Source organism: Diuraphis noxia, unplaced genomic scaffold (genome assembly GCF_037042655.1).
Source record: "Diuraphis noxia isolate RWA-SAM2 unplaced genomic scaffold, SU_Dnox_SAM2 contig0003, whole genome shotgun sequence".
NCBI classification, from domain to species: Eukaryota; Metazoa; Arthropoda; class Insecta; order Hemiptera; family Aphididae; genus Diuraphis; species Diuraphis noxia.
This window is the reverse complement of record NW_028301713.1, coordinates 6,474,400-6,488,760: the sequence shown is the minus strand read 5'-3', so window position 1 is coordinate 6,488,760 and position 14,361 is coordinate 6,474,400. Positions and strand designations below refer to the sequence as shown.

At 31.0% G+C, this 14,361-nt stretch overlaps 1 pseudogene; it reads left to right on the top strand.

The window, feature by feature from the left end:
- Positions 1-3,113: 3,113 nt before the first annotated feature.
- LOC107172779 (uncharacterized) lies at positions 3,114-5,273 on the top strand (annotated as a pseudogene).
- The last annotated feature ends 9,088 nt before the right edge of the window (positions 5,274-14,361 follow it).

The window sequence follows — 14,361 nt, the reverse complement described above, 5'->3', positions numbered from 1 at the left end:
ACATATTGTACCTAAGCAATTATTAAAGCCAGTATTAAGTACTTACCTATTGTCCAAGTACCTAATTAAGTTTGTAAATGAATTATGTATTATATTAAAGAAATAATTAATAATTATTATATTAAATTATATTATAATGATTATTATTTAATTGAGATGTTTTAATATTTTGGTTACCTATTTAAAGTTAATATAAATCGATGTCACAAATAATTATGGGATGGTTAGAAAAATAATACTGTGCATGACAAATTAAATTTGTCATGATATTGTGATTTGTATGCTTGTGAGTTGTGGCTACTTTTATATGATAAAGTAGAAATTTGGCTATTAATCTGATAATGTGTGATTGGCGATAGTTGGCTATTTGATAAGAGTAATCTGGCTACACTAATCATCAAAAACCTGGCAACCCTGCTACCGGCCATCGCTCTCTTCGCCTACGACGCCCGAACGAGCAACACCTCGACCGACCGAGCTCGCAACGAGCAGCTCCGTCTCGACGCCTTTTTACGACCCGAACGACCACGCGCGTAACGACCGCGAGCCTGTTTCACTCGCAACGTCTCGATCTCGCCATTATTGTGTAACGAACGACTACCAATAAAATACTCGACGCAACGCGTCATTACGATATATTGTGTTTACATTTATTTCCATTGAACCTCTTTCCTCGTACGACGACGTATCAACACTTCAGAAACACGGAATCAGATCGACTTACGAAAAATACGTGAGTATGGGTGACGTAGTGGTGGTCGAACCTGTTTCCCGACAGCACCGACGACATACGACGCCCCCACTGATAACACAACGTCACGCCTACCACATTGGTGACCTCTGAATTCGATTTCAACGTCCGTACGAGCGACATCCACGCGACGCCGCGTCCCGAAAGTATGTGTCTTTGAAGTTCATCCGAACGCATCCGTCAGCGTAGTTTTTTGATTCTTTTTCAAAGCTTTTCGGCTTCATCTGCACCATGGGGTCCAAGCAGGTCGCGGACGTACGGACCGTACAATCAACCGGCGGCTCAGGCCCGACCACGCTGTCACGCCCCGTACCATGGTGAAAGTACCTCAGCAGCACGACCACGTGTTCCTCACCATCGAGGTCGTCCGAAAACGTTGCGCTCGCCGCCCGCGTCGAAGCTCTCGAGACAACGGTGTCTCGCCTCATCGCGTAGTTACGCGATTTGCAACAGCGCGTGGAGACTCCCGCGTCCAGGAACGCCATCGCCGTGGTAAGACCCGTCCGACAAAACACGACCACGATCAGCCAGGTATGCTACTACCACACGCGCTACGGGCTCGCGTCCAGTAGTTGTCGACCACCGTGCGACATGCGGAAGCCGCACAACAAAATCAAGCCATAAGCATCAATCCTTTTCTCTTTTTTTTTCTTTTCCTTTTACACAAACGCCTTAAGCAATATTTTTTCTTTCCCCCTACCGAACTATACACAACCAAATTTCAACCCATCAATACCTTGCGACAATAAAAATCTCAACTTCTCAGCTCATCAAATTTCGCCGCTCATTTTCAACTACAGTCAGCAACAATCTCTACAATTTTCAACATTCAGACTCCGACATTAAAAACCTTCGGGCCAAAACAACTACATCTCGACCCGATTTTCGTCATATAGTCTTTTGGAACGGCCAGCGTCATCTCATCGCCATTCGACGTACGACCCCGACGACCAGTCAACGATTCACGACGAACACGCGCCTCTCACTCAGCTGCAGGGACCACGCTGACGCTCAGAGGAGCCTTTTCGACATCGTCAACACAATGGTTAAAAAAACGGGTTAGTTTTTGCTCTCTTTCCGAGGGGGAGTAATGTGGTGATACCGCGACCTTATCACCACTTGCTCAGCGCACGACGCGTGCCTTTTTATACTTATGTTTTGTATTCGTTATTTATTCTTTTGTTATGTTTCTGTATACGACTTCTTTGTAATTATATTTATGTTCTTTTCTAAATCGACCTCGACCCACCTCGCTCGACAACGACGCGAGCGACGCTGTCGCCCTACCGGCCATCGCTCTCTTCGCCTACGACGCCCGAACGAGCAACACCTCGACCGACCGAGCTCGCAACGAGCAGCTCCGTCTCGACGCCTTTTTACGACCCGAACGACCACGCGCGTAACGACCGCGAGCCTGTTTCACTCGCAACGTCTCGATCTCGCCATTATTGTGTAACGAACGACTACCAATAAAATACTCGACGCAACGCGTCATTACGATATATTGTGTTTACATTTATTTCCATTGAACCTCTTTCCTCGTACGACGACGTATCAACACTTCCGAAACACGGAGTCAGATCGACTTACGAAAAATACGTGAGTATGGGTGACGCAGTGGTGGTCGAACCTGTTTCCCGACAGCACCGACGACATACGACGCCCCCACTGATAACACAACGTCACGCTTACCACAACGTGATAACTGGTCGATGATAACCGTCGGTGACGTTGATACGAGCGTCTAGAGACACGAGCGGGATCACTGCAGCTAGTTCCAAGTTACGTACGCGCATGCGCACGTGCACCAATTCCTATTATCAACATATCTTATCAATAACTGATAAGCACTTCGAAATTTTACAACTGTCAAATGCACAATCCGATATTATTTCAATAATTATTTACAATTTATAAATAATATTATTACAGTTTTACAATAATATGTCTCATATTATTTATTAATTTTTATCATTAATTAGTAAATAAGGTAGTCGTCAATAGTTAATCTGGTCATACTAATATAAAATATTATTGTAACATTATTTATAATTTATTATACTTGTATAATAGATCTTCAAATTAAAAAAACCACTGGAAAAATGTATAATTAATCAAAAATAAGTTTGAGAGTTGCTATTGATAAAGCTTTACCTCATAATAATATATTAACTAAGGTGTTATAATTAAATGTTAATTCATAGGCATTTCAACATTAATAATGTCTTTTCTATTTATCATATAGGTATCATTACTTATTATTATTATAGTACTGTATAATAATGTGAAAATTACAAAATAATCTAGCATAATGTATAATATTTATGAAATTATTAAAAAAAACATAACACAGCAAAGATAATTTTTTCAGAATGTACAGACTTCTATTTATAAAATATTAAATTATAACAAAACTTCCAGCTATCAGTAGCTAATAACAAATAATAGAATAAAGATAAAGTTCAACTTGTTTTATGGATAATCTAATATTTTCACATATGAAAGATATTAGATTATTAGATTAAATTACACAAAATCCAAATATAATATCAGCCATATAGTTTGTTTTGCAGTTGTGTGTACAATAGTGTTTCTTACAGTTTCAAATATTATATAAAAATGTCAGAAATAAACTTAAATAAACGAAAACGAAACGATGAAAAGGAGAAATGCTCTTTGTGCGATAGTATGTTTAGTAATATAGGTAATAGGATTAAACATATGCAAAAAGCCCACGGTGTGGATAATAGAAATAATGTCCGTTTGGTGAAATGTCCTTTATGCGAAGCAGACTTTAAAACTCTCACAAATGTATGTGAACACATTTCCAACGAACATAATGTACAATTAATAAAAGAAACTACAGCGTTTGACTCTCTCCATGGTATTTATATTAATTTTGTAACTTATTAGTAATTACTATATATAATACAAAAAGGGATTTTTAAATTTTAAGCATACTCTCCACATTTTAAACCAAAAGGGTTTGCATAAGGATTTTTTTCTACAAAATACATACCATTGCAAATATATTAACTCGATTTACTCAGAATCTAGAATGAGAAGAGTATGCTTAAAAACTCACCTATATTGTCATTTTATATTGTATTATATAAAACTATTTATCTTATAGAATTTAAAACATGGAAAAGAAATATTGAAAAAGAGGATCTGTCTTTCTTTGTTGTTCAAAGGGTGGTTGGAAACAAAACGTATTACGTTTGTCACAGATCAGGTTCTTCCCGAACAACAGGTTCAGGAAAGAGAATGAAATGGTCACAAACATTCAAAACTGGACAAGATTTGTCCTGCTGGAATGACGACAACTAATGTTGATGGTCACATAACAGTAGAATTTAGAAGAACCCATGTTGGCCATACATTAAATATGAAGTTCTTACATTTATCAAAAGAAGAAAGAGATGAACTGGCTGGAAAAATTAAATCAGGTGTGACTTTTGAACGGATTTTGGACGATATTCGAAAATCTGTAACTTCAACAGAAAGTGTCAACCGTTTCCATGCTGTGGACAAACGAGATTTACATAACATTAAAAGAGATTATGACTTGGACAGAGACATTGTACACACAAATGACGCTTTTAGTACAGAAATATGGGTGCAAGAACAAATGTTACTCAAAGAAAAGTCACCAGTAGCATATTTTAAAATGCAAGGATGTGAGAAAGAAGGTCCACTATTGAAAGACGATTTTATGATTGTAATAATGACACCTTATCAAATAGATGTTTTGTCAAAATATGCAACTGGCAGAATTTGCGTTGACAGCACCCATGGAACAACCAGTCATGACTTTCAGCTCACAACATTACTTGTAGTTGATGAATTTGGAGCTGGTTGCCCAGTTGCATTCTGTTTAAGCAATAGAATTGATACAGTGGCTATGTCTAGATTTTTTTTGTCTGTAAAAGAAAAAGAAGGTTTAATTACTACTAAAGTTCTTATGTCAGACGATACCTCAACATACATTAATGCCTGGTCTAATATAATGTCAAACCCAGATTATCACTTACTTTGCAACTGGCATGTAGACAGAAGTTGGAGAAAAAATCTTAATAAAATTAAATCTCTAACTAAGCAGTCGGAAGTGTATAAAGCTTGTCGTACATTGATGGAAATTTTGGATATTGATCAGTTTCAGAATTCCTTAGAGTGCTTTCTTGCAATGTGTGAAGATGACGACGAAACAAAAGACTTTGGGATTTACTTTAAAAATTATTACTCTCAACGACCCAAAGCATGGGCATTTTGTTACAGACTTGATCTATCGTTGAACACAAACATGTACCTGGAAGCAATGCACAAGAAATTAAAATATTGTTATATGCATGGTAAACAGAATAGAAGAGTTGACAAATGCATCAGTTTACTTTACCCAGTTGATAACTTGTTGATAGAGCGAAACATTTTGCTACTTTTTGTTCTTGAACTAAAAAAAAAAAAATTAAAAATTGAAAAAGTGTATGAGATAATGGCTTGTTGGATAGTAGATGTCATGTGAAGTGGTATCTTGTTATTCTTGAATAAGTCACTATAATGCAATAATGTATATGTAAAATTTGAATTAAATGATAAATCATTGCAACGAAAAAAAATTTTAAGCAAAGGCGGTCTATCTAATCAGCCTATATTACTATTAGGATATTTTATGATATATTTATTTTGCTATATATTTTATAGTTTTTTACTAACTCCCAGCAATCCGGCAAGTTGAATTTATTTTCTGAAAAAATATTGCATTCATTATACTAATAATATTTAATTATTATAATAGTAGGTTTCAATATATTATTGTTATTAATTTTTGACTTTTGAGTTAATATCGACTACCGTAAATTTGTGGTAAAATAGGCAATATATCTTTAAATTAATCTATATATTTTAAATAATATGTAATTTGTGTTTTAAAAATATAATAAAATACGTTTAAGTCCCCACGAATAAAATTTTTGAATTACAACAAAATGACTAAAAACCTTTTTTTCGTATAAATTATATCTAATTGAATATAAAAAAAAAAATAGTACTGCTTATAAATATTTATTTTTTTTTTTTACAAGAAATATACAATCTATACAATTAAGCTCAATAAGTATATGTGAGATTAGGGTAACAAAACATTATGAGGTGACGTGAATAAGAAGCCACCCATCAATAGTACTTAGCTTGTTTATTATGTGATTCTTACAACTTATTAGGATTAAGTTAGATGATTCCTACAACATTTCCTTTTCAGCCTGCGACGGGGATTTTCAGGAAGTGAGGGATATGTAAGCCTTTTATTAGATGATTTTCATGATTTTCTAATTTATTATAATATCGTTTATAGAAAATAGCAGCTGCTTCTTCTACTGTTTTTATACCTGCTTATAAATATTAAGATTTTTTTGTTTCAGAATGATCTATTATCATGAGGAACCTTGAATTAAATTTTCAAGACTATACTATAAAAACTTAACATTAAAAAAATAATTTTTTTAATACAAATTAATTTGTAAGTTTTCGAAATTTTGACAAAATTTTAACTTCAAATGCTTATAAAAAATCGTGCCCTTATATTTTAAATTGCTTAAAGAACTACTTATGATGATAGTTTATACAATTTTTAAGTTTTTTTAAAGGATTCCGAACATTTTTATCAACACTTGTACAACAATATGTAATTCGTGCACATCTAGATATATTAGTTACCTAATTTTATTTATTAAAATTATCTTTTTTATTTATTTTATCAACCTTCATATTACAGATGCATTCCTGTGACCACAGTTATTACTTATTAGTCTTATCGACACGATAAATAAAAAAAAAGTTAAATAAGCTAGGGTCTAAAAAAAATATAAAGTTTTCATATAAAAATAAATAAGTAATAAAGTTTTAAGTTATTTATTTTAAAATATCTACGTAAATAAGAAGTAGGTGTTCAAGTTATTTGTTTCCACCCAAAAGGTTTTGCTCAGACGGTAATATCGGTATATATGTGTTCTATATGTCTATATGTATGAAGCTATCCTTTATTACTATTACCCAAAAAACATCATTGTAAAACCAACAAATTTCCTATTTTGTTAAAAAAACTTAAATAAAATTCAATGTAATAAATGCATTTTATTGATGTACTTACTTATAAAATATTTTTTTAAATCAAAATGTTTCATTTTAACACACAGTTTTAAACATTTAAAAAATTAACATGTGTCTATAATACAATTAGTATCTAGGTTTACAATTATATTATATTAAATCCTCATAACTTGCATCAAAATAAAATATCGAAAAAACTATCCTACCTATCTACCTAAAATTGTTGAATGAATAATATTTTTTTTAATAACTGTTTTTTTCTTAATTTTAACCTAAATTCTGGTAATCCGTTATGATGGAAACGACTTTTTCTAAATTATGTGCATGATCTATGGCGACAATTAATAAGGAACCCATTTTTATGAACATTGTATTATATTGTGGGAACACATTTTACCGTTTAAATACCATTTTTACAAATCTTTTTCTTTCTTTTTGGAAAATCAGTGTTTTTGGAAACCGTTTGGATGTTAACTACCCATCACTCGGATGTAGGTAATGTAAATTTAAATAATATAAGACAATAAGTCTGTAATAGAGTTTAACGTCAAGCCGGATCGGAAATTCAATCGAACATTTTGTTTAAAAATTTAAACGCTTAAAAAAAAAAACAACAACAATGTATAGATGATAGATGCTAGAATTTACTGTATGCAAGAGAAAAGATAATAATCAAGAACTCGAAAACGTTTGTTGATTGTTGTCTATATTGTCTTAAAAGTGCTCTAGATGCATAATAATAAAAATTAAATATTATTTAGATTATTGTAAAAAAATGTACATAACTCTTCATCGGCCATTGCCGTTGTTGTTAATGGCGACGCGGCAACGGGCCGACAAGAAATCAATTTTTTTTTCATTTATTGTCTCAGCTCCTACCACTACAACTATTATTACTCAAAGCGGTAACAAAGAGTATAATAACACCGGATTTGATCTTTATTTTCAATAGCAATCATAATTTGACCCTAATGACCAGAATGAATGTAAATCAAGAAAATCCCGGTTTTCCGATGGATAACTTCTACCCATAGGTACTATAGCATATTATAGCAGGTATAGCATATACAATCGATTTTCTTCATCTCGCCGCGAAAATAATAATTATTGTATATTATTACCAATATATTTTTTTCACCTACACTCAACCATACACAAATAAATGTAATATTATAAATATGTTTATTTAAATCTCTAAACAATCAACAAACAGCTCCGGAATGTAACACATTCCATAAATAATAAGAAAAACGGTTATTCACCGTCATGAAATAACCAATGAACAAAACGGAAAAAGAAAATTCGTGAAGTCGTACGTAAAAAATAAATAATATCTTACTTATTAGTTATTTAATATAATTATTCTAAATTGTATCATAGTATATTATATGGTACCTACTTATAATAATGTGCCACGAATGTTGAACTATCGTTTTTCCAACCGACTAATATAGAATATTGGTGAACAGTTATTAAACTACTTTTAAATAAAAATTACGATATATGTATTGTGCATGCGTTTGATGATGATATTATTATGTATTTTATTCACACTGGCACACTATAGCGGACATATTTAAAAAAACTGTGTGTGACCAAGAGAAGCGACGACTCGAGAACACTACTGCGACTGCGAAGAACAGACCACTTGTATCGGAGAGTACGTATAATAATATTATTACGAGTAGATGCGACTACCGCACTACATGGCACTACTCTTGTCTTTGTCGAACGTTGTTTCTACGGTCACCGTAGCGACGACTACAATAAATTGTCCAAACCTGCAGGTATTATGTAACGGGTCGGATTCCTCGACCCAGAGTGTCGGCTGTTCTGAGCATTGAGGTTATGTGCGAAATTCAAATTTCGAACTCCTCCTTCATTCTGGGTATCAGACAATTTGAACCGAACAATAGGTGGGCATATTTCTTAAAAAATTAAATTTCGTATCCCCGACCCCGAGACAGCAGTAGACGATTGTTTCGATGTTTAATCAAATAACCTTCGATCATAATGCACATATTATTACATACAGCATTACCCCCGGCGAAATCTATAATATCTACAGTGTAGGCGGTGTTACTTTTACGCCGACCTATTAACAATCAATATAAATCATAAACATAAGATTTAAAGAAACTTTATTTGACATCGGAATATTAAAAGTTAAAACATAAATCAAAAAAAAACAGAAACGTTCATAAGTGTTTAACCTTAACGTACATAATAATTAAAAGTGAGAGACGTAACGGACTACACACACACACACACAACAGTGCGGCGTCGGAGGTGGTAGGGTGGTGGTATTGCCAACCTCACCCTACAACAGGATTTAGGCTGCAGGACCTAGGAAAGGGTCGGGAAATTATGCGCCGTCCAAGTCACATTTTTTTTCCATGCAACATGGGAGACGGCAATTGAACTTTAGGAGCTTAGGAGCTACAAAAATTGTACCTATTAATACTTATTTTTAATACACACTTTTAAAAGTCGAGTGACTGTAGGAAACTCACTTTCTAACATTTCCAAAACTATAGTAACGAATATTGTTTACAAATAAATGTTTTATAATAGTGCCTATATCAATAGCTGGCAATTTTCAAAGCCAATGGTAAACCTAATCTCACAGTACCTTTTCCTATGGGTTTTGTTCGTATATTCGATATTATGATAAATATTTCGTAATTAAATTTCTAATTTAGTATAATATAATAATTTAAGCGTAAGGCCAAGGATGATAATTTTTATTTTTATATTTTAAACCAAGCCTTGCAAAAATGGTCAGCAACTAATGACACAAATTTATAAATAATACCGAAAATATTCGCAATGAAAACCTGTCGGTAGTTTAAGCTAGTATTAGGTATTTAAATATTTTTAATTGTCCTTGTAATTACAACAAAAATGCCTTTCTTATCAGTCAAAGTAGCAAGAAAATATTTAAAAATAAGACCTATTTAAAAGTCATTATTATTACAACTTTATAACTAACTATTATAGGTATGTATATTGTATATTATATAACAATTATAATAAAATATTGATACCTTTAACCTAACTGATCGCATTTTTAGTCAATCTTCAGTTATAGAATTTTTTCCAAAAAAAAGCTTAAAATATTTATTAATTTGTAGATTTTTCATAAATATTACCTATTGTATACTTAAATTATGTAAATGACAGTTAAATTTAATATTTTAATAACCGCAATAAAACAAAAATATGCTTAATTTGTTATTGATAAATGATAACTGCTTAAGTACCATTAGTAAAAAAAAAAGTATTCATTACTATAAAAGAAGATAGATTGGCCCAAAGATGAAAACTAGGTAAAAGGTGGTACCATAGGTACTTCAAAATAAGATTAAAATAGAATCAGATTTCTAAACAATTTTTGAATAATAACAAATTATTCCAATATTCAAATAAACAATTTTATGGGTAGGTTTTGAAATTATTTATCTCCTCGGGACTAAGTCTTATAACTTTGACTATTAATCCAACTAACTTAAATAATATAAACGTCACCTCATCACTTATAATAATATATACTTAGGTTTAATTAAATCAATGTTAATTTTGAATTTTGATTAAAATATAAAAATTAAATAATCAATAGATAATATATTATGTATATTTTATGATATTGATTCGAAAGTTTTTTTTCAAAAACATTTTAGTTTTACGGTGAGCCAACCTAAAGGTTTCTTAAAATTATAATAATAAACCACGACGGTCATATTATAGTATGGCCTCTAAAATATCTTTAATAGAAGGTTTGTGTTTAAATACCATTTCGAGCTATTATCCGAAACCCTATACAATACAATCAAGCGCGGATCCAGAAAAATTTAACAGGAGGTGCTCAAAAAAAAAAAAAATTGCTACACCTTACTATTTATTTAAATATTATCATTTTCTATTTAATTTATTAGTGCTAACTTTTTTTTCATAATAATTGTTATCGGTGCTTTCCGCTGTCGACGCGTGTCGTTACATACGACTATACGAGTATACTTTGAAAACACTTAACAATAGTTATTAATGTTATTATTGTCGTATGTGACGGCGATAACGAAAAGAACCGATATTATTATTATTATTTTTATTTTGAAAAATAACATATAATTTATAATATAAATTTATTTTGTTGGTGGCTAGATGATAGCCCCCTCCCCTGAATTCGCGCCTGAATACAATATGTTATATACAATATAATTATTGTCAATTACGGGGAAAATATTTTTCAAACATTTAGACCTTCTTGTCAACGTTGTACTGAACACAGACAAAAAAGGTACAAAAAAACAGTTCAATCGTCCAAAATGATTGGTAGATAAAACGAATCGGATAACATATTATATTATATACGACCTAACTGTTGTGTAAAATATTAGATTAATGTTTTGTTTGTCGAACACAAGAAAACTGTATGCCATATTTTAGCACGTACCTATATTTCATACAGTTATAGTGACATAGATGTTCTAAAACTCGGTTATTACTTATAATTATGATTATGATTACTGAGCAGAAAACGTTTTGGGACTCGTTAGACGGTAAGTTAATATTATTATATTGCCAGTGGCGGTGGATGGCAACCATGCTATACAACAACTAACACAACAACAACAACAATAATAATAATAATAATAATATACTAATTGTTATCCGAAACTAAAATCGTTAGTGCACGTCGTGTGTACGTTATACGACGAGTGAGCGGGTGGGCTATAATACGTGTACGTATTATAGGTATATATAGGTGATAGCGATGGGGTTGGTGATGGAGACTGATAATTAGTCGAGCGCACGTTTTAGCTAGTATGTAAAATAATAATATAATATTGAATTGTTTGTGCATGGTTAGGTTACTTATGCACGTACGTACGTGTGTATGTGTGTGTGTGTGTGTGTGTGTGTATGGTTGTAAGTTTCGGTGGCGGACGAAATGACATAATATATTTTATTGAGTGTAAGTCGCAAAAGATCCGTTCACTAGATCACAGCCATATAATATCGTATAATATAATTAATATATATATATATATATATATTATAATACCTACCTACTAATACGTGTAACTGTGTATGTAATTCTAGAATCTATTCTGCAGTAAGTTAGCACGTGTAGATGCATACATGATATAGATGATATAGACTGGGTTGGTATACCTACAAAAAAATAATACTATTATTACCGTGTGTGACACACACACATTGGAGTCACAAATATTTTCTTCGTATAGGAGCAAACATTGAAGTTACCTACACACTCAATCATAAAATATAAACTTGATATATTATAGGTACCTATATTTGGCTATATTATATTAAATATTAAAAAAATTGTAAAAATAGAATTTAAAAAAGCGGGAAAGTGGATATCGCTCTGCTGTACATTAGGTGGTGGGGTGGACCTCTGACTAGGGTAGGTTAGATTTGAATGCAATGATAGGCATCATTGTATACGAAAAACGATTCTGAACGGAGATGATTTGTCAGTCTAGGATATATTATATTTAAATATTGTCATATATTCTATTTTGAAACAAATATTTTATTTTTCAATTAGAAAACATTTTGCATAAGGCATGGTTAATCAATTTTTCCAAAAACATTGCATGTAGTTTTCATAATTCATAATACCTTATATTATCATAGATATACATATACCTGGTTTGAGGATAAATCGTTATTATTACGCGATTTCATAAAAATTTAAAACTCAAACGCTCAAAATATTTTTCCTATAAAAACGCTTCAAATTTTCTCTATAGCCATTTGAAGCAAAACTTATGGAAAACTTAGTGTTGAATTTTATAACCTTAAATATAAATACAAACAATATTATGAATTTTGAACTACAAAATAATTCGCAAATATTCATGGTTTTGACGAATTTTTGTCAATATTTGAAATTCAAATGCTAATAAAAATTTAATATGAATTTCTGGTGGACATTTTTTTTGTGATAACGGTTGAAAAATTTGTAAGGATTCTTGTATTAAATATTTAAATCTTAGTTTAAAAAAGAAAATTTTTTATTAATTTCTAGCATAAAATAATTTGTGATTTTTTGTGATTTTTACGTATTTTGTCAAAATTCAAACTTTGAATGCTTATAAAAAAAAAATTATGACTATGTATTTCTTTTATTTTTCAACTGCTATTGTAATAATATATTAAGAGCCTTGTATTAAATTTTCAAGATTTTCTACCCAAAAAATAAATTTTTATCGATATTAATTTAAAAAAAACTAATAATGATCGAAAATTGCATATACCTATGAATAGTTTAACTTAAGTCAGAAATTTTTGAAAATTTTATGGTGGATATAATATACTTATATAAACATTCGGTGAAAATTGCATGTATCCAATGGTCATTTGTTTTAAAGTTATATCAAAAATCAAAATCGATTTTGTTAAAAACTGATTGTACGTAAAATTTCCCGTTTTCCCTTAATTTTTAGTTTGTTTATCCCGATTATTTAGAAAAATTTTAAGAATTTTTTACTTTTGATCCCACAAAGTATCAACTAGATTCACTTTCTGATTTAACAAGGTACTGAAGTTAAAAGTCGAAGTATTTTTACTGCCCCTAAACGTAATGACAAACACAAAAAAAAATATTCATGGTTTTGACGAATTTTGTCAATATTTGAACTTCAAATGCTAATAAAAAAAATCGCGCCTATGTATTTTTATAATTTTTTAATCACTAAATGAAAAACTTATGAGAAACTTTGTATTGAATTTTCAAGTATTTTGATAGGGCCAAAAAAATTTTATCAACACTTCAAAAAAAAATTTTCAGAAAAATTGAGAATTTCAGTTGTCTATAAATACCTCAAAAAAAGTCACAATATTTTGAAAATTAAATCATGTAAAGAAAATGCCAATCTTAATAACTGGTAAGATTTTCAAGTATCTACGACTTATACTTTTTGAATAATAACAAATGTTTAAAATCGATTGAGGATATATTGTTATCGTTACACTATTTCGAAAAAATTTAAAATTCAACGCACTTAAAATTTTTCCTATAATGACGCTTCGAGTTTTCTCTATAGCTTTTTGAAGGAAAACTTATGGAAAACTTAGTGTTATATTTTTAATCCTTAGTTATAAACAGAAAAAATTTTATGATTTTTAAACTTCAAAATTACTTGCTAATTTTCGCGTTTTCGACAGATTTTGTAAAATTTTGAACTGTAAACGCTTATTAAAAAAATTGTGACTTACGATTTTTAATTTTTTTTAGCTACGATAAGAACAACTCAAAAGGAACCTTGTATTAAATTTTCAAGTTTTTTTGGTCGTCCAACATTTTTTTACCGACACTTCAAAAAAATCAAAAATTTCAGTGGTCTATAAATAACTCAAAAAAAGTCAAAACTTTTTGAAAATTTAACTGTATATATATAACACTAACATAAACATTTGGTGATAATTTTAAGTATTTACAGTGATAGGTTTTTGAATTACAACCATATAAAAAA